The sequence below is a fragment of the Polyodon spathula genome, chromosome 2 (genome assembly GCF_017654505.1).
Source record: "Polyodon spathula isolate WHYD16114869_AA chromosome 2, ASM1765450v1, whole genome shotgun sequence".
NCBI lineage: Eukaryota > Metazoa > Chordata > Actinopteri > Acipenseriformes > Polyodontidae > Polyodon > Polyodon spathula.
Genome location: NC_054535.1, coordinates 24,162,181 through 24,182,625, shown reverse-complemented (window position 1 = coordinate 24,182,625; position 20,445 = coordinate 24,162,181). Strand labels below are relative to the sequence as shown.

The 20,445-nt window shown below is 39.1% G+C and overlaps 1 pseudogene; it reads left to right on the top strand.

The window, feature by feature from the left end:
* Nucleotides 1-2,535: 2,535 nt before the first annotated feature.
* LOC121326325 lies at nucleotides 2,536-7,182 on the top strand (annotated as a pseudogene).
* The last annotated feature ends 13,263 nt before the right edge of the window (nucleotides 7,183-20,445 follow it).

The window sequence follows — 20,445 nt, the reverse complement described above, 5'->3', positions numbered from 1 at the left end:
GGTTTTCAATGGGGTTCAGGTCTGGAGATTGGGTTGGCCATGACAGGGTCTTGATCTGGTGGTCCTCCATCCACACCTTGATTGACCTGGCTGTGTGGCATGGAGCATTGTCCTGCTGGAAAAACCAATCCTCAGAGTTGGGGAACATTGTCAGAGCAGGAGCTAAATCGGTATCTCTTTTTTTAACCTAATTATCACAAAGACAGATCTGCCCGATTCCAGCCTTGCTGAAGCATTTCACAGTGGGTGCGAGACATTGTGGCTTGTAGGCCTCTCCAGGTCTACGTCTAACCATTAGACGACCAGGTGCTGGACAAAGCTGAAAATTGGACTCATCAGAGAAGATGACCTTACTCCAATCCTCTACTGTCCAATCCTTATGGTCTTTTGCAAACCTCAGCCTGGCTCTTCTTTGCTTCTCATTGATGAAGGGCTTTTTTCTAGCTTTGCACGACTTCAGCCCTGCCCTTAGGAGCCTGTTTTGAACCGTCCTAGCCGTGCACTTCACCCCAGCTGACGTTTGCCATTCTTTTTGTAGGTCACTTGATGTCATCCTACGGTTGCTAAGTGACATTCGAATGAGTTGGTGGTCATCCCAGTCAGTGGAGAATCGTTTTTGCCCTCTGCCAGTCTGTAGCTTTGTTGTCCTCAATGTGTGCTGATGGACCTTGTTCTTATGAACTGCCGTCTTTGAAATTTTAAGGATGGAAGCAACCCAACACTCACTGTATCCCTCTGCCAGTAAAGCCAGAATTGAGTCCTTCTTTTCCTCACTCAAAACCTTCCTTTTCAACTCTTTGGGCATGGTCAATAGTAAAGTAACTGGGATTGGGATTCACAAACTTTGAAAAGGAAAAGGGTTTCCTGCAATGTTGCAATGGGAGGAGAATTTCTCTGTGAATTTGTAGGAGCCGCTGATTGATGAATGACTGTGGTTTGTTGTGCAATAAAAAGGCAGTATGGAAGTGATTCATTTTAGAACACAGAAAGCAGGTCAGTGCGACATGTTTAAGCAATAAAAAGCTACTTTGTGTAATTAAATAGGCTCTCTTGTTAAACAATAAATAAATAACAGTTGTGCAATTTCCTTCAACAAAAAGTATCCCAGGTCTCACAAAACTCGTAGACACTATATACACCAATGTGGTCCTTATAAGATCGAGAGAAGGAGAATTATTTTCTACTTGTTCTCAGCTGTAAATTAAAATTGTATTAAAAAACAAATGGCAGAAATCGAGAGCAGAGAGTAGTAGATGGTAATGGTTTCAGTTCCCCTCCCAATACATCAGTTTTGCAGAAACAACAATCTGGTCTTTTGCCAATAGGCACAGCTTTGAACTATTTTATACTGTAGCAACCCAAGCACCATTGTGTGTCTATTGCATTTGTGTGTTGTCCCGTTTAGAATGGGTATACACTGTATAGGAAAGACAGGCAGGACAAAAGAGGTGTAGGGGTATGCATTTCTTCCTGCTTCTGTAGCTTAGTTTTTAAGGTCTAAAATGTTCGGTTTTCAATGGGATCGATAAACCCAGCTGCCGCTTCATTTCCATAATTATGTAACCTTTTCACGGACTACTTGAAGGGAGCCGGCGGACCACCAGTGGTCCATGAACCACAGATTGAGAACCGTTGATTTGGACCATGTGCCCTATATAGCACAGGCAGTGATTAAGAACCAGGACGAAGCTTTAATGTGTATATCCTGAATAAAACATATTCTAAAGCTTTCCCTTAAAAAATTGACATTTTATTGAAATATTTGATAGTATTGTAATGACCCTTGCCCTTGGAAGATAAAGCAGAAGACAGAATGCGATGCCAGGTGCAATGAATAACCAATTTATTGGTAGAATAAACACGGTCCCTGTTTGGGCCAAGACCATGCCACAAAAAAAAAAAAAAAACCCTAACTCCTTCCTTCACTCACTGACCCCACTCTCACTTTCTAAGGTCTTCACTCTCTCTTAGGCTCTAACTATACTTCATTCCCCAGCTTCAATCTCTCTCAGTACCACCTGCGAAGGAGAGTGTGAGTCAGAGAGAGTGGAGGGTTCAAATGCTGACCGAGCAGTCAGAATTCCAGTGCAAAACAGCAAGAGTGAGTAGGCCTGTGAGAGACTGTTACATACTTTATGCTGTATCTCGTAGACTAATGTTTCAAACATATGAACCAGTTCCAAGTTATGCTGAGAACTGTTCAGTCTTTTACTGCTTTCAGCCATCTTCTCAAAACTCATTTATTTAAATGTTAGCTAGCATAGTTCAAGGGGTGTGCAGCAGGGGGCTTCCAATTTCCTGTCAATTAGTACCTATTTTCTATTTAAGCCCTGATCACTTGCACCTTCGCTGTCTAGCGTTTTGTTTTGAATCCTGACCGGTAGTGGTACGCGTTACTCTGCTTAATATATATATATATATATATATATATATATATATATATATATATATATATATATATATAAATGTCTTTTTTTTTCCTACGAAGATCAACTTTAAATATATCCTTATATTTTCAAGCTTACCTGTTTCCAAATGGAAAAGCCTTCTGCCCACGCTATTTATTCTGACTTGGACTACTTCCTACCTCTGACTCCTCCACCGGTCCATCTCTGTTCGACCTCCCCTCCCTCCTCTTCCCGGCTTCTGACTGCACCAACCTCGCCAGCCCACCTTGCTTCCACCCAGCCTTCAGCTAGGCAACCACGTCGCTCCAAGCGCGGTTCCGCGAACCAGCCCCAGCAGCAGCTTCATTATAAAGATTGGACGACACCTAAATTGCTGAAAGTTCTCTTCCAGAAGGCTATCCCTATCCCCGTTGGCGGAGACCATATGTCCCTGTTTCTTACTTATTGCAAAGCCTTATCAGCCGAGCCAATTTTTCCACCACGTCTGCAATCTTCGGTCTCCAGGCCCTCCCCTTCCACTACTCTCGCAGCTCCCGTCCCAACTGCGCATGTGCAAGTCCCTGCTCACGCAGTCCAGCTCCCCCTGACTGCACAGCCAGTGCAGTCAGCGCAGCCACAGCTTCTGCAACAGCCCATCCCCTCCACCAGCGATTCCCCTGATGACATGTTTAATCAGCTGCAAACTTTGCTCCAGCCTCTCATAGACTCTCAGCTATCTCTCAGCGCTTGTCTCGAAAAATTGGAGAACCCTTCTGCTTGTCCTGACCCCAGTTCCAGTACTTCCGCCCCCTTTTCCGGTACGTCCTCCTTAGCCCCCCCCCCCCCCCCCCCCCCCCCCCCCCCCCCCCCCCCCCCCCCATTACTCTCCCAGAGTTCCAATGCTCGGATACATTGTGAAAAGTGTTGAATTTAAATCAAGGGAAGTAATGTTAAAACTGTACAATGCACTAGTAAGACCTCATCTTGAATATTGTGTTCAGTTCTGGTCACCTCGCTATAAAAAAGATATTGCTGCTCTAGAAAGAGTGCAAAGAAGAGTGACCAGAATTATTCCGGGCTTAAAAGGCATGTCATATGCAGACAGGCTAAAAGAATTGAATCTGTTCAGTCTTGAACAAAGAAGACTACGTGGCGACCTAATTCAAGCATTCAAAATTCTAAAAGGTATTGACAGTGTCGACCCAAGGGACTTTTTCAGCCTGAAAAAAGAAACAAGGACCAGGGGTCACAAATGGAGTTTAGAAAAAGGGGCATTCAGAACAGAAAATAGGAGACACTTTTTTACACAGAGAATTGTGAGGGTCTGGAATCAACTCCCCAGTAATGTTGTTGAAGCTGACACCCTGGGATCCTTCAAGAAGCTGCTTGATGAGATTTTGGGATCAATAAGCTACTAACAACCAAACGAGCAAGATGGGCCGAATGGCCTCCTCTCGTTTGTAAACTTTCTTATGTTCTTATGTTCTTAATCTTACCTCAGCCATTGCATCAAGCTCCTCTTCTCCTCGTACTATTGCCAACCATTCTGTTTCCCCAAAAAATTTGGAAGCAAATAATTGAAGGCAAGGACGTCAATCTTGTTTCTATTATCATCGCCACCTCCGAGTTCTTAGATCACAGAGTAGTCGACTGCGGAGACATTTCAGTCACCCTGAAGTACCAAGACCCACGACTTCAAAAAAGTCTTTCCGTGGAAGAATTCGTCTCACCTTCTCCATTTATCGTGAATTTCTCTGTTTTGTTTATCCACACAGATTGCAGGAGCTAAATCGGTATCTCTTTTTTTAACCTAATTATCGGTGCACTATGAGGGCACACTATTCTATCAATACCACCGCGCATTCTCAGCCAAAGCTGCAGGCAGCCTTTCAGCTGGTCCCGTTCCGACCAAGATCTATTCACCCGTATCTTCAGCAGCATTCGCGTCAATGCCTGCAGCACATGCATCTCCACAGCGCACTCCATCTATTTATGCCCTAAGACAGCAGCTAGCTCTCTTCAACCCAGTCCTCATCCCTCATCCTCTCTTCTCAGTTCAAGACAATTTACCCCTGCTTCCACCCACCCTTCAGCACCACCCAGCAGATCTCAAGCTCAAGACATCTATGGCCGCCCCATCAAGTTTTCAGGCGGCAGACAAATATGTAACAATTTCAATTTTTCTGTTTGCTCGATCCGTTTCTGCAAGAACCTCCATGTCTGCAGCTTCTGCAATGACGTCCACTCCCGGTCCATATGTCCTTTTATAGCTAAATGACAATCAAAGCTGCTTCAGGTTTTGGTTCTGGCTCTCGCGCATATACTTCAATCTCATCCTAACAAGCCCTTCGTCTCCTATCTAATCAATGGCCTTTCAAACGGCTTCTCCACTGACATCTATCAAATCCCTTCTGAGTCTCACATCTGTCAAAACCTCCGCTCTGCCATTTCAGTGCCACAAGTTGTCAGTTCCCTTATCCAAGCCAAAGTTGACAAAGACTTCATGGTCGGTCCCTTTGCAGCACCTCCCTTCACTACCTACTGCATTAATCCCATAGGCATTGCTACCTGCAAGTATTCTGGTAAGAAACGCCTTATCATTGATCTATCTGCTCCTTGGGGCAGTTACACTCGCAGCATTAGCTCCCTCATTTCAAGCGAGGAGTTCTCTTTTCATTACATTAAACTATCAGACGCCATCAATTCTATCAAGGTGGCAGGTCACAGTGCCTGGCTTGCCAAGGCCGATATTTCCGATGCATTCAAGGTTATGCCTATTCACCCTTCCCTGCATTATCTTTTCGGAGTCTGCTGGGCAGACAAGTTCTATTTTTCCACCCAGCTCACTTTTGGTTGCCGCAGCAGCCCAAAAATATTCGATTCCTTGTCAGAAGCCCTTTGCTGGATTTCACTCAACATCTATCGTGTTCCCTTCCTTCTCCATCTCTTAGATGACTTTCTGCTCATCTCCCCCCCTTCAGATCCTCCAGCCCAAGCAATTAATCAGCTTAAGACCCTCTTCTCATCACTCGGTCTCGCCCTCTCCAAAGAGAAAACCATTGGCCCTGTCAACTCTCTGGAATTCCTCGGCATTGCCCTCGACACAGTGAAATTCGAAGCCAGTCTACCTTCTGCCAAACTCCAGCGCATTCTCTCACTCATTAATGGTTTCCAGATCTCCTCTACTATTAAGAAGCGTAACCTCCTGTCTCTCTTTGGTCATTTCAATTTTGCCATCCACATCATTCCTCAGGGCAGAACATTTATTTCAAGTCTTCAAGCCCTCTCATCAACTGCCAAGAACCTGAATTTCCACATCAAATCTCAGCTGAGGCCAGAAAAGTATAGAGATGTGGATTAATTTCCTTTCTACCTGGAACGGCCTCTCTCTATTTTATGATGACTTCATTTCAGCTCCTCACGATCTCGCCCTCTTCATTGATGCCTCATCCATTGGATTCGGCGACTTCCAAGCATCAGAATGGTTCTTCAGTGCTTGGCCCCCTGAAATTCAGATCCTTCCTCCTCGAGAGAAATCCACGGCTCTCCTAGAAATATATCCAATCGTAGCTGCGGCCCTCCTCTAGGGTCACCAGTGGTCAAGGAAATCAATTATTTTCTTCAGTGATAACAAACCCACAGCTCAAAAGTTCAAAAGCTTCCCCCCTTCCTTACCTTCATGCCTGCCTATATCAACAGACATTCTCCATTCACTCATATCTGCTCTTCGGAAAGGCTGCTTCTCCCCCTACAAGGATCTACTCATGGAGACCATCTGCCTCACAGCTTTCTTCGGCTTTCTCAGAAGCTCCGAATTCACAGTTCCCTCAGCTTCTTGCTTCTCCTCGGTGGGTATTCGTTTATGTGACCTCTCTTCTATTTCCAACTCCTATTTCCTTATTCAGCTGCGCACTTCAAAGACAGACCAACTCCAGCGTGGTCACTTCATTCAGCTTTCAAGGACCAAGTCTGCTATCTGATTTTCAGCAATGTCAAGATAGCTCTCATGCATGAAACCCTGCCCCCATGGACCCTCTATTCATCGATTCTTCCCGATCTATCGTCACTTGTCTCTGGTTCTCAACCCACCTCTCCACCCTCCTCTCCAGGACAGGCCTCCCTCCTCAGCTATTTACCCCATTCATTCCGTATCGGTGAAGCCACCTCCACTGCAAGGGCCAGCATCAATCAGAGCCTGATCAAGACCATGGGGCGCTGGTCCTCTTCCGCAGTGGATTCTTATGTTCATTCATCTCCCTCCGACATAATTGCAGCTCATTCCAAAATTGCTAGTATGCGGGGGTAAGTGGGGGCTACCTGTCTGTCGGGGCCACTAGAGGTTTTCCCCTAATTAGCTTCAAGGGTTTTTTTCCTCTCCACTGAGCAACAGGTATACACAGTCATATCCCACTAAATTTTACTAACCATCCTCCTGTTTGTCCCATTTGTCCTTCTAGTCTTTTGTTTGTTATGCACTGGCATGTGCTGTCTTTTGTTTGTCTCACGGTGTGGGACATTTGGTGAGGAGCTGGGGGTCCATCCTTTTGGGGGGCAAGTGATCTCACTTCCCCGACCTCAGGGCAGGCTTCAGCCTCCCTTGACCTTCAGGGGGGTTCTCACCATGTGAGTCAGAGCGGACCCCCGGCCACACTCTGTTCTTTCGCAGCTCCTATACTTATCTTGACTCGTTCAAGGCTGTTCTATACTCTGTCTCAGTTCGGGACATGGCTACTCATGCTCAAGTCCCATACCAACCTCTATGCCTTGTTCTTATCTCAGGTCCCAGGCAGCATGAAGTCTCGGTCAACTGGGGGTCTAATGAGCGCCCCTTTACAGAAGTCTCAGACGCTGGGTACCTCTCCCTCTCTATCTCCTTTCGTGTCCCAATCTTCCAGGACCTTCCTCCTCTGAGGGGCGGCTCCCCGAGTCATAAACCTCATATGTATTTTCTGTTGCTTGGTCCTTTGGCCCTGGGTTGTGTCGTGATCGCCGCCCTCAGTCAGTGACCACTTTCTGTATCCTGTCTTCGGTTGCTGGGTCCTTTGCATCTGGGTTGTGTAGGCATCACCGCCCTCAGTCAGTGACCACCTTCTATCCTAGCTTCCATGTCCAGCATCGCTGGTCTGCTACTAGAGTGGGCCTCGTCTGCTATTCTATCCTAGGTCCGGTCCTTTCTAGCCGGCACTCTGTCCTAGTTATCGCTCCCTTCTGCTTCTTCTGCCCTATCCCTACCCCCCAGCTCATGCCCTGTGCATCTTTATTTGTATATTCCAAATTTATATATCTGTTTGTATTTTTTCCTTTATATTTACTTTCTATATATCGTGTATATACAGTCTGTGTTTACACTGCTTTTGTATTCCTGTAATTTAAATACTTTTATATTTTGTTTAATTTTCTGGAAGTTGCTTTGGATAAAGACATCTGCTAAATAATAATAATAATAATAATAATAATAATAATAATAATAATAATAATAATAATAATAATAATAATAATATACAAGTGTACATACTGTAGCAGTTACACTTCTGCTGTTTTGTATTTATTCATTGTTAATAAACACAGTATTATACACTAATATAGAAATTTAACTTACCTGTCAAATTTGTTTTTAGGCTTCTTGTTAACTACAGAAAAGTAGGAGAATATCCCACTAGGTTTTTTTATCAGACATTACAGATACACCATATGTAGATACCAGTAGCGTGTGATGACTTAGCAAGGCATGCAACAACTTTTAGATGACAAATAAAAACATTTTCTTATAATGTAGGCTACTAATAGTGATTCAATAAACCAAATACCACAGATCCCTTCACAGGTGTACACCGCTTTGCTGAAATACCGTTTAAATTATTTTCCTGCTTTTCTGTAAGTACTTGCTGCTTGCAATTTTGGTTTTAGCCTTCTGTTTTTTATAATTTCTGTTTTTGTTGCAAAGTTTCTTGCACTAAACAGATTAGTCAACAAACTTTCACTAAGTTTTTCATTTTGATTTTGACGACAAGAGATTGTGCGCCACACAGTTCCGGTACGTTTCTGCAGGACTTGAGCATTGCTTGTTTGTGACCAAGCATTTAAAAATGCAACGCATGTATTTTTGTTGATAATGAAAAGATACACAAAAGGAGGCAAAAACAATTCACTATCTACACATTACTATTGCTGACCTGGAGAAGCCAATACAAAAATACATTATTGGCATTTTTAAATGCTAACAGGCTATCATTGTGATTTATGTCAGCACTGTTTATGGAGCAACCGAGACCAGCATGGAGGCTAACATAATGTGGCATGTTGTGCAAGAGGCAGAAAACAGGAGAGATGTTTGGTTCTGTCAATGCTTTTATTTAGCACACTTTTCTCAAGACACACAGAGTTCACAGCTCTGTCAGTAACTCAGGAATCAGGAAGAGTGACAAAGTATCACAGGCACAGCCTCTTTTATACCATGAGCTCCGTCCATGTATGTAAATCAGGGTCAGAGCTTACACACACATCCCATTGGTCCTTGGCCGCACACTTCGGACCAATGGGAGCACACACAGATGGGACCAATCACAAGGGAAACACAAACGCGTACAAGCAGGCTAGAATCGCACAGACAGGTAAACACAGAGCAGTGGAAAATACACAGCATAGATCAAAATAGAAACAATGGGAATACAGGAAGGAATACTCAAATGTACAGATCATTGTCAATATTTCGTTACAGTAACAAAGTTCAGGGTTCTCCACAAGCCTTTTCAGCTGCCGTCTGGCTAAGTGGCAGTCAATGCCCGACTTGCAGATGCTACTGTGCTTTTAACAATAAGGATTGATTGGGCTGCTTGCAGGCTTGTTCACTGCGCACGCTGGGTAAAAAAATAAAAAAATAAAAAATCTCGTAATGTCGTTTAACCCATCAGAGAGTTGAAAGGGTGGGTTTTTCAGTTTTTAAGCACTTCCAGAGGCTGAAACATTAAAATGACTGCTAAAAAATAACCATTATTTTTGATGCAAAAATATTGACAATGACTATGAAAATTATCAAACTGAAATGGATGAAGAAAAAAAAATGAAAAAGAGCAATCTGAAATAGTCAACGAAAGAGAAACTTGGATAAAGCAAATTGGAAGAACCGCAAGAGGTGCTAGTGCATAAAAAAATGAAACACTGTGATAGTGGGTATGATGGGATGTGGGGAACAAATGGAAATGGGTTTTTCACAGCAAGGAATTGGGTGGTATGATGTGCAAACGCTGCCAGAAAGGATTGCAAAGATTCAGGGGGTGAATGGAGCAGTGTAGCTGTGTGTGAATTAGGGTGGATTATTATTCATTATTCAATTTCTTCTGATTATTATTCTAATTCTTTGTCATATTATATATTTATGGTAAGGCAAATTTATTTTTCCATTAAAAGTGCTCCCAGCTACGATGTTCTGCCACCCAGCTGTACAAAATTCCCAGGGAGAACCCTGAAAGATAGAAACTAAGTACTCTTGACCAGCTGAATTACCGAACCATAGAATTCCCATAACATTTTCAGATAAACTGTTTAAATTGATTACCATTTATTTTTGTTTCATCCAATCAATAAAAACACCAGCTCCCCAAGAATTTTGGTTTTCTTCGATTTCACTAAGTTGTCGACTTGTTAGATATTCATGACTCTTGCCTTTTTTTTTCAGCAGAGGTTTTGCTTGTAATTCTAGCCACTTATCTAATGTCATGTCTCCCATAAGATCACACGTGATGAGAGGAATGTCACTCATTTTTTAACCCTTTAAAAGACCTCTCACAACATGTATTCTTACTGTAAGTTTAATATGTTGTGTTTTGATAATGTATTAATTGAACTGTTCTTCAGCAAAACTAAGTTCCACCGTGCATTGTCCTACTGTATTTAACTACATGGTAAAAATTCTCAACAGCCAATCAGCATGCATCATCCAAACATTCCGTAAATAAAGATTATAGCTGGAGAGTTGTAGCTCAGACTGTTCTGGTAACTCATAGATGTAACTTTATAGATTATTAATTCACTTGCATCAATTTCTGCTGTAATTATCAATTTTAAAATAAACCTTTTTTTTTTCCTCTCTGTAAATTCATGTCATTGAAAAGTAAACTAGAACCGTTCTTTAAAACTCCAGTCTTAAAATAACTTTGCTCATAGAAAAAACTCACCCATCGCATTAAAAGTAAGAAAGGTATGTTTACGGTTATTCTTAATATTATAGTGATTTTGTTTTATTTTTTTATGTGCTTATTTTTTCAGTAAGCTATTGTGTGATCCGCCGAGATAAAATACAAAATGCAGGTGGGAGAACCACTGGTCTCGTACATTTACATGAGTTTGTTACATCTTAGAGATACTTTGATCCTCAGTGCAGCAGCCCCAAAACCAGCTCAGGAGAACTGAAAGGCAGTATGCAATGTGATCCCATGACCCATCCATTTGCTTCTTTACACTCAGGAGCTAAACAGTAGATTGTGACCAACCCTGCAGGTGTCACGTTTGAGTTCACCAGTGCCTTGTCAGTAGGGCAGGAAGGTGTAGGTGATTCCGGCTAGCATATTTAAGGTTCGACCACTGTTTCACACATTAATTAACTGAACCTTGTGATTTATTCTAACAGCAAGTGCAACTTCTAGGATTGAAAAATATGGTCTGGTGAGTGAGTAACAGTTCACAGTAAAAAAAATATGCAGGCTGCTAAATGTGGCATTTTTGGGAAGGTATTTGAATGAGTTCCCAGAACAAAGACCTGAGGCTTTTAAGATCATTGCAACACATCATAGCATTTTGTTTTTGTATTTTGAGCTTCACCTTAAAGCCAGCATTACTGTCTGTTCTCTATTAATTAGTAGTAAATGTTTTTTTTTCTTTCTCTTTCTGTCAGTTGTTAATTAAACACTCAATTACATCATACATAATACATTACATTTTAAATAATACTTATCAGGACTTTGAAATCATTTTCTTACACCTTATTAACAGAAGAATTTTCTCCCAAGGTATCATGTTATCTGCTGCACAAGAAGTGACCTAACTTTATAAAATGTCTGGGGTAAAAGAGCACTCTGATAAGCGGAATAAGATTTCAAGCAATGCTGTTGTATGACAACAACAACAATTCACATTTCTATAGCTCCTTTCATCACACACACACAGATTAAAAATGTGGTTTTAATGGCAGTTAGAAAAACTAAGATAAAAATAGAACAGTTGCAAAAAAATGTCTATCAAAAAATACATTAATACAATTGAAATTTGTTTTTTAAAAGGACAAAACAAAAATGCAGCTTTGATTGTAAAATACAAAAAACGAGATTAAAAAAAAAGCTATTTTGTAAAAATACAACGGAGCACACTGGTTGAATCATTCAGCCTCTTCAACAAACTTGTGTTTTCTTACACTGTTCAGGTTTTTCTTCTGGAATGGGCAATGTTTTCGTTTTTTTTTTATGTGTAAGTGAAGATAGTGAAATATATAGCACTATACTATAAATACTTGTGTTAGTAGTAGTTGTAAAAACAACAAGACATGTTTCTTTTAAATAAGAAACACTAGTACCAAATGTATTATAGTTATGAATGTACTGTTATTAATAACAGTAAAGTTCAAGGTTGCTTTCATACTGTAAGTAACATTACTTTCCCATAGAAATTATTATATTTTGTAAACAATATGTTGCCATTGGTGACAGAGCAAGTTGGTGGGAACATAACTTTATCTGGCAACATAACAATCTAGTTTCTGTTCTAAAGCTTGGGTCAAAGGGCACCTTGCAGGTCAACCTTATGAGAACTATATAAAGAACGACCTCTTAATACTGGTTTAGCTGTCTCCAGTAACTGTCTTAGTAACTTACAGTGTATCTAAGTCAATGTATTCTTGGTAGGGTACTGTGTATTTTAATATATGCAAGATGTGCTAGATTGAATCACAAGCAGCTATCAGCGAACAATCGATTAACTTTAGGTTAGAAAAAACATAACATTTCCTGCTTTTTGATACTATTGTTATGAATGCAGGGGCTTTCCTGTAAGGAAAATAGGCTTCAGGACTTTCTAGAAAATGTGGGGTTTTGGTTGCCTCAGGGCTAGGCACAGTTGCCAGGCCAAGGTACAGGAATGATTCTCAGTATGTGGTGAATATCTTTCATATACTTTCCTCCAGTATGTTCTGACTGATAAAGCTCGCTACTCACTCTTTGCTTACCATAGATTATTGCTTGTATTGATTCACTCTCATCAGAGGTCGGCAGTGCTGTCCTTCCCAGATGTTTGTCAGTCGTTTATAAATGCACGACCGCTCGATTGGTAGTTGTCTTTTGGGATATTTGTTCTATCTTAACTTTTTTTTTTTTTGCTGCCAAGCTAAACAGAATGCTACCGGCTCTCCTGCTTTATAAAAATGGAAATTGGACCTTGTTCTGTTACATTTTTGAAAAGGTTCAAGTTAAAGGTTGCAGAGTGGTGTACTGCCGGGACGACTTGACATGCACACAATATCCCTTCCTTATTAAACTCAAAAATGATTTGAGATAACACTTTACATTAAGTGTCTCTAATTACTGTGGATACATAGTAGTAACTTAGTAAATACATGTGCACCTATACACAATTAGTGTTATTATGCATACAATGTACCTAATGTGTAAATCTTTTTGCATGATGTGTAACCCTAAGCCTAGCCATAGCTCTAACCTTAACTCTAAACCTAATACTAACCCTTTTCTGATACAATTGTGTAGTTATATACAGCATGCAAAAAGAAGTACACAATAGCTATATTGTAACTATGAATAATAACATTGTAATTATGTGTAAGTACACTTGTATTTATTAAGTAAATAATATGTAAATGCACAGTAATTTGAGACACAATGTAAAATGTTACCATATTTGATTCTACCCATGTATGGGCTAACTAATATGCAACTTCTCCCCTCTGTCACAATACTGCACTCTCAATCAAACGAGACCTCGGATGGTTCGTCTTCTTTGCATAACCATGCCCCAAACTTAATTTCCATATGGTTACTAAAAACATATCATAGCCCTGTACAGAACCAGTTATTGGGTCTCTTTTAATTGTGGATTTAAATGTGATGTTCTTTATGGTATTCCAGCTGGGGTTTCTCCACCTCCAGAGATGATGTGTTTACCCACTTAATAGCATAACAATATACAAGAAATAAAACCTAAGCCAGAATTATGTTATTTTGCACTGATTCCCAAATGAATTGAAGTAAAGCTAAGTGACCTGCTATAAATTAGAATTTAGAAAATTATTGCATACTTCACATCTAGCTGAAACATCTAGTCTAACATATCATAACAGCAGTCTCACAAGTTCCTCGTTGTTCTGTTTGTTTTTGGATATTGTAGATTTGTAAAATGTGACCATTACCCTTAAAGGATTTCTAATGTATATTAAAAAATGTATGTATCCTGATGCACAATGAAAACACAGCAGGTTAAGTTTTACATCAGTAGCTCATTGGGCACATACATAATGTTGTTTACATTTGAAATAGTGAGCAGATAGGTTTGTTAATTGTTTCAGTAGTATTGTTCTTTAGGATAACAAAATACTGAACTCAAGTCATGTGATTTCATAAAAACGTCAGGTGCTTAGTGTTTGGTATTTGAGTTGCCAAAATTAGTTGATTAAGAATTGGTATAAGTAACCATTCGAAAAGACATGATTTTAATTAACGCAAGAACAGCGAAAGATATGACCATGCACCATAATGAATATGGCCTGGTTGCTATCGGCATGATTGAAGGAGGTCTGTCTGTGAGAGAAGTTGCCCAGCTTCAACAATCAGCAGAATAGTCCAGAGAAACCAGGAAGCCGGCTCTGAGTGGGACAGGCCACATCGTGGAAAGCAGAGGGTCACCACACCGGCCCAGGATTGTCACATCCAACCGATCCATCTGCGTAATCATTTTCAGACTGCAGTGGCTACAGCAGGAGAAATTCCAGGAAGAAATAACCCACGCATCAGCAGAATGACTGTAGCTCGCTGTCTGCATGAAAATGATTTCGATTTGAGAGATGAAATCACGCCTTTGGGGCAGAGAACATCTGCGGTGGTGGGGTGTTTTATTCACTGATTAATACTGTTTTGCCTTTGCAGACCTGAGGCAACAGTTTTCCATCATACCCAATACTAACTTTGTAATGTTTTCATTTTGACAGTGTGTCACGTTTCATACTAAAAACTTACCATGATTCTTTGATCTGTGTTTTTGTTCACATTTATGTTATTTTGTTTGATATCTATGTTTAAAATATTTGATAAATCCGCTAGATCTGAGTGTTGTGTTTCTTTTGTGCATTGGTATATAGTATTCTAATTAGATTCTGTTAACAATACAGTACAATAATGTAATGCTTTCAGTCACTTTCAGCCACTGGTTTCGTTTCATCATTTAATTTGTTGATCAATCACTTTCCTATGCAATGGCATTCATTTGTTCTTGTGTAACATCAAGCCAGCTGTGCCTGACAGATCTGTAATCCTACACCGACTTTATACTTTGAAAGCAAGTCACAGGACACTTTATCACTTCCCAAAAGCTAGAAGTTTGTGAGCAAACATTTACACATGCTGCCAAGTGTCTCTACAATAAATCTGAGCCTCCTTAGAATTGAGATGACATGATTGCTCTGGCCAGGATGACGTGGCAGATGTGATTCACCTTAGAAGGCCACAGTAAATTTGCACAGTAATTTTGCTGTTTACCCCCATGCTTTTCCCTTGCTTATACTATGCATTTAACATGGTTTACCACATTTTTTTTTTTTTTAGTATGCTTAACCATTCCACTCTGGGCTTTACAATGCTTACCTATGCTTTACCTTACTTTATATGTATACTATCATTTTCTATGGGAAAAAGGGTGTGTTTGTTCTGTCACCACTGGGCATTACATGTCTGTTAATTAGCAGTGAAGTCTGTTCCCCAGAATGGACCATCGCTCTTGAGACAGTTACTGTTGACAATGTTATTATGCATAGTTAAATGTACTTAATGTGTAAAAAAATGTTTTGCACGATATATGCAAGTACACAATTCTATTGGAAAAGGGATAGGGGGTTCAGGCTGGGTTAGAGTTAGGAGTTAGGGATAGAGTTAGGGTTCGGGTTAGAGGGTTAGGCAGGGTAGGGTTCAGTTTAGAGTTAGGGTTAGGGTTAGGGTTATATTGTGCAAAAAGATTTACACATTAAGTAATTGCTATGTAAATATACGGTAATTAGAGACACAATGCAGAGTTACTTCTTTTAGAACCTACTGGTAAGGTGAAAGTGAAACCAGGTAATATATTAAGGCATAATTGATATGATGAACAACTAATTGGTGGTCTCCTGTTCTTTGTTCTATTCAAATGTCCACATTTTATACACCTGAGTTTATAAATGATACACAATACCCCCAAATTAATTCCAAAGTGTTCTAGTGTCTAGTGACTTATTTTCTTTTCGTATTTCCTTTCTGTTGACTTTTAGATATTGTGTATAAGGTTTAAGAGTTTTTTTTTTTTTTGAGTAGCAAAATGTATTCCAACCAATTTGAATTTTAATTTCTATGCAGTTTGAAACTGAAACTTTTCCAGTCTGTCATTTAGTTGTCAAATTATTCATTGTGATAATGAATCATTTTAGTTTCATATTCACGTTCATTGCCCAATTGCATCGTACCAGAAATACAAATGACCTCACTGGCTTATTGGCATCTGTGAAAGCATTTCTAGTTTGACAGATGTGTCAGGATTCTCGCTTGCTAACCTGGGCCTGTACACATCCGTGAGATTATCTCTGCTGCAGATCAATTAAGGATGATGTAAGGATGCATGTAATGACTGGCTTAGACCTTGTTCTTTTTCCAAGTGCACTGCATGTCCTTTCAAAAGCACCAAAGGAACACTACAGGATGAAAACAGTATTTTTTTTTTTTAAGTTTCTCTTTAGAGAAAAACAAATTAAAAAATAATCCCGCAATAAGGATGTGTTTAGAAGTTAGTGGGTGTAATCAAGAAAAGTGTCTCACTTCATAAGGTTCCCCAGAGGATTAGCCTAATAGTTCCTGCTTTTAAGTCTTGTGTTTGCTTTTTTCATTTATTCTCAATTCCATTCTTTTATGCTACAATAATACTCAATTGTTTGGATTTCAAGTTTAGGTTTTAGTTTGTGTACATTTATTTATTTATATGTGTGTATATTTAAAGGCCTTAGTATTGTAATAGACGCATCACTGTCAGCAACCAGACAGTGTCAGGAAGTAATTAAAAAGGCAAACAGAATGCTTGGAGACATCATCATATGTGTAGAGTATAAATCAAAGGAGATTATGGAGGGGTTGTATTGAATAATGTGTTCAGTCCACACACTGCAGAGTCCAACAAAGAGCAACCAGGCTAATCCCAGGACTTAAAAGAATGAGCTATGACAACAGGTAGATGGAACAGAATTTATCTTGCCTGGAACAAAAAATAATTATGGGGACTTGACTGAAGTCTTTACAATCTCAAAAGGAATTGACAAAGTTAACATTAGCCAACACTGCAGGAGCAGTACAGAACCAGGACCAGATGACACAGCAGAAAGTGAAGTGCACACAGACATGCAGTAGGACAGAGGGTGGGAGATTCTTATTTACACAGAGAGTGGTAAAGTATGGTCTGCCATGGAATGCATAACTGGGTTCTGATCAGAGGTTATATTTAAGCAACAGAACATTGATGAGAGAGCATTACAATCTGAAAGCTACCAAGGTAATGCTCAGTGCTCAGGGTTTTAGTGCCATTATAAACTTGTAAGCAGCACGTTTTATTGTCATTTAAAATCTCACATTTTCACATTTATTTACAGCTAGACAGTCAATCTGAATGTTGGCATGGTAATTCACTGTAATAGAGCTTGCTGGTTGGTGCACTAAAGTTATGAGGTTCCTTTATTTATTTATTCATTCATTCATTTATTGAGAAAGTATGCGTCGTTTAAAAGAATATTTTTCTTACTTTGTTGTGTTTCCCTTTGGTTTAGCTAGACCGTGTTAGAAAGACCAAAAGACACAATATGCATTTAACTTTTTTTATTATAGGAGTCTTTACAATTGCGAAGTACACTTTTTAAGATCACAAAAAACACAACATTCATATTTTAACTAAGTAAATTACAGAAATAAAATAGTATTTACATACAAATACACACACACACACACACAAAAAACATCTAACAACAATACAGATAACACATGGTCACATGGCACCAAATATTAACATAAACTCACAAGTGCTTTTATAATTAATATCAACTGAATGTAAGAAAAACAATATTAACATTTTAAACATTCAAATCAATATTATACTAAATAAAACAATATTTACCAAATACGTCTTTATACTAAATTCTGAAAATTCTTTATACTCTATTCTGAAATATAACAAAAATAGCACTTAAAACACTATTTATAATAATAATAATAATAATAATAATAATAATAATAATAATAATAATAATAATAATAATATAACAATAGGTTATTAGAAAGACAGGCAAGATGAACATGTAAGTCTACTTCTTGTTAACATGGGTCCAAGTTGATGGCAACATTGTTTTCCTCTTTTCTCCCCGCGGCTCTCCTTCCTCTACGTAGATTGCCAGTACATTACTTCACACCATTGGATAATCTCCCTCATGTAATTTCTCTTAAAAACTGAAGCCATCTGTGCAAGTGCCCCCTTTTTAAAACCAACGGATAAGTCACAGAACCTTTTAACCATTCCAGTGGCTATGCTTATAATCGCCCCTGCAATGTCTTTTCTATTGATCTAAACAGTGGCCAATTTAAATTCAGACCAAGAGTTCTGCGGCTGCTGTTTAAGTCACGTATTGCACGTGCTTGCTTGGATGGCTTCAGCTGATTGGCTGGCGAGTTGTATGCAAGTCTGGGGCTCCTTTTCTAGTCCTAGTTCTATTTTCAGAAAATTAAGAATTTTCTAAATTTAGTGTTACTGGTGTCACTTAGCTTTTACAGTGACCTGCTTCTTCTGACAAGGGCACAGGTGGCACAGATATTCTATTAGATGTTTTAGTGGAACAATGCAAGTGGAAAAAACAAGAGCATTATGCTTCTCGCCACACTGCATTAGACACAACATTGTTGTAACACTGAATTTTTTCATTATTCTGCTTTCAAAAAAATCACTTTAAAGAGGCATTAAAACACAATGTAATTACACATATAACTGCACTGTAAAGCACACGTTCCGCGTGCTACATATGCATGTGGTGAAAACAGCAACTATGCTGCAATAACTACAGTGTAAATAATGTCAGTTAAAATATATCAATGCAAATCTTTCATGAATGGCTTCTTAGCAGCATGTAAAAAAATCTACAAAATCTGATTTTATTCACCCTTTCTTTTCCTTTCGTTGTCGAGGTCTAGTGTAACGTGTCGAAGAACCTCTGTATGAAATCAGCTGACAATAAAACTGGGTTAAAATGGAGTTACATTGCTTTGACATATACAGTGATCCCAAAGTCCTTGAATGTTAATAAACATTATGCATTTCATTCATTACTAGGCCCTTTATAAAGACCACTCAGGCCTTGCACTGAAGCAGTTAACCGCAGGAGCACAGGTCAGCAAGGCCCAGTGCATACAGAACCCATACGGTACTGTGCAGACATTGTTGGTAGTCCTGTCTATTGTAGCTCTGGGTGTACTCAATTCATTTTGGGGGCACCAGAGGGACTCAAATACAGTAAATAGAGTACATTTTATTTTGGTACCAGTAGTCTAAAAAAAAAAAAAAAAAAAAAGTTAAATGTTGTACTGATCGAGCCTAAATATCTTATCCTTTTCAAATTCGGATAAAGGGATTTTATTTAAAAAATGTATTTAAATGTTTTTTGTTATTATTATTATTATTATTATTATTATTATTATTATTATTATTATTATTATTATTATTATTATTATTTTTATTTTTATTTTTTTAAATACTGGTAACAATATTATTGTTTTGTTTTTTTTCATCAAAGGTACGCCACAGTGTAGCGAATGAGAATTGGTATGAACAAGGCTGTTCAAAGGAGTTGGTTGACCGATACTGGTGTCACAGCTCTAATCATTTCAACCAATCGCGACTATGTACTTTGCTCATGGTATATAAGTATAGAAATATTGAAGCCTTGTAATGCAGTCGCACTAGACCATGGCTTTAACTGCACTGTGACAAAAAATAAATAAACCAAGGAGTAATTTTACCCAGCTTATTGTCAGCTTCTTATTTTCTTGCCATTGTGTCTTTATGTCTGCATTCTGTTTATACAATATTGTTCTCATCTCATTGTTGTGTCTTACATAGAGTATAACCTTATCAAACGGGGCAACTCTAGTAGAAAAATCATTAGGAACCCTAGGTAAGCTGGTTTTACGATTTACTGACACCTCTCCCAGAACTATAATACTGTGCTGCAACTATAAAGCTCTTTAAAGCATGTAGTTACCCTTCTGTGTGGGACTAGTTTGTTTTATATCTTGTTTAATGACCTTATCATACTTTATCAATAACTTCAGATCCTGTTAAAGACGTTTCGGCTAGCGAAAGCAATGTAACTTTATACAGCATATTATTTGATTACTTTTATATTCGTGGCATTCCTGCATTTAATACCAAGCGCTCTCCAAGGGATTTTACAAGCAGTAAAGGTTTTTCCTCTGCTGTTTTTCTTACTGCATATAAAGATGATGACTTAACAGATCATGTTCCAAAGTGCTTTGCCTGCAAAACAAATCAAATACATCACAGTCTATCAGTCAGGTAATATGGTTTAGTCTGAAAAATCTGTGTAAGATCTTTTACTTTCAATTCTATGCTCCCCTCACTTCTTATTATCAGTTCAGGTCCCTTATGCCATGTCTCCCATTTCCTTTTTTTCCCTTACATATTTTTGACCATTGTGACCCTGTGTTTTCCTATTCTTTCTTTCTTTCTTTCTTTCTTTCTTTCTTTCTTTCTTTCTTTCTTTCTTTCTTTCTTT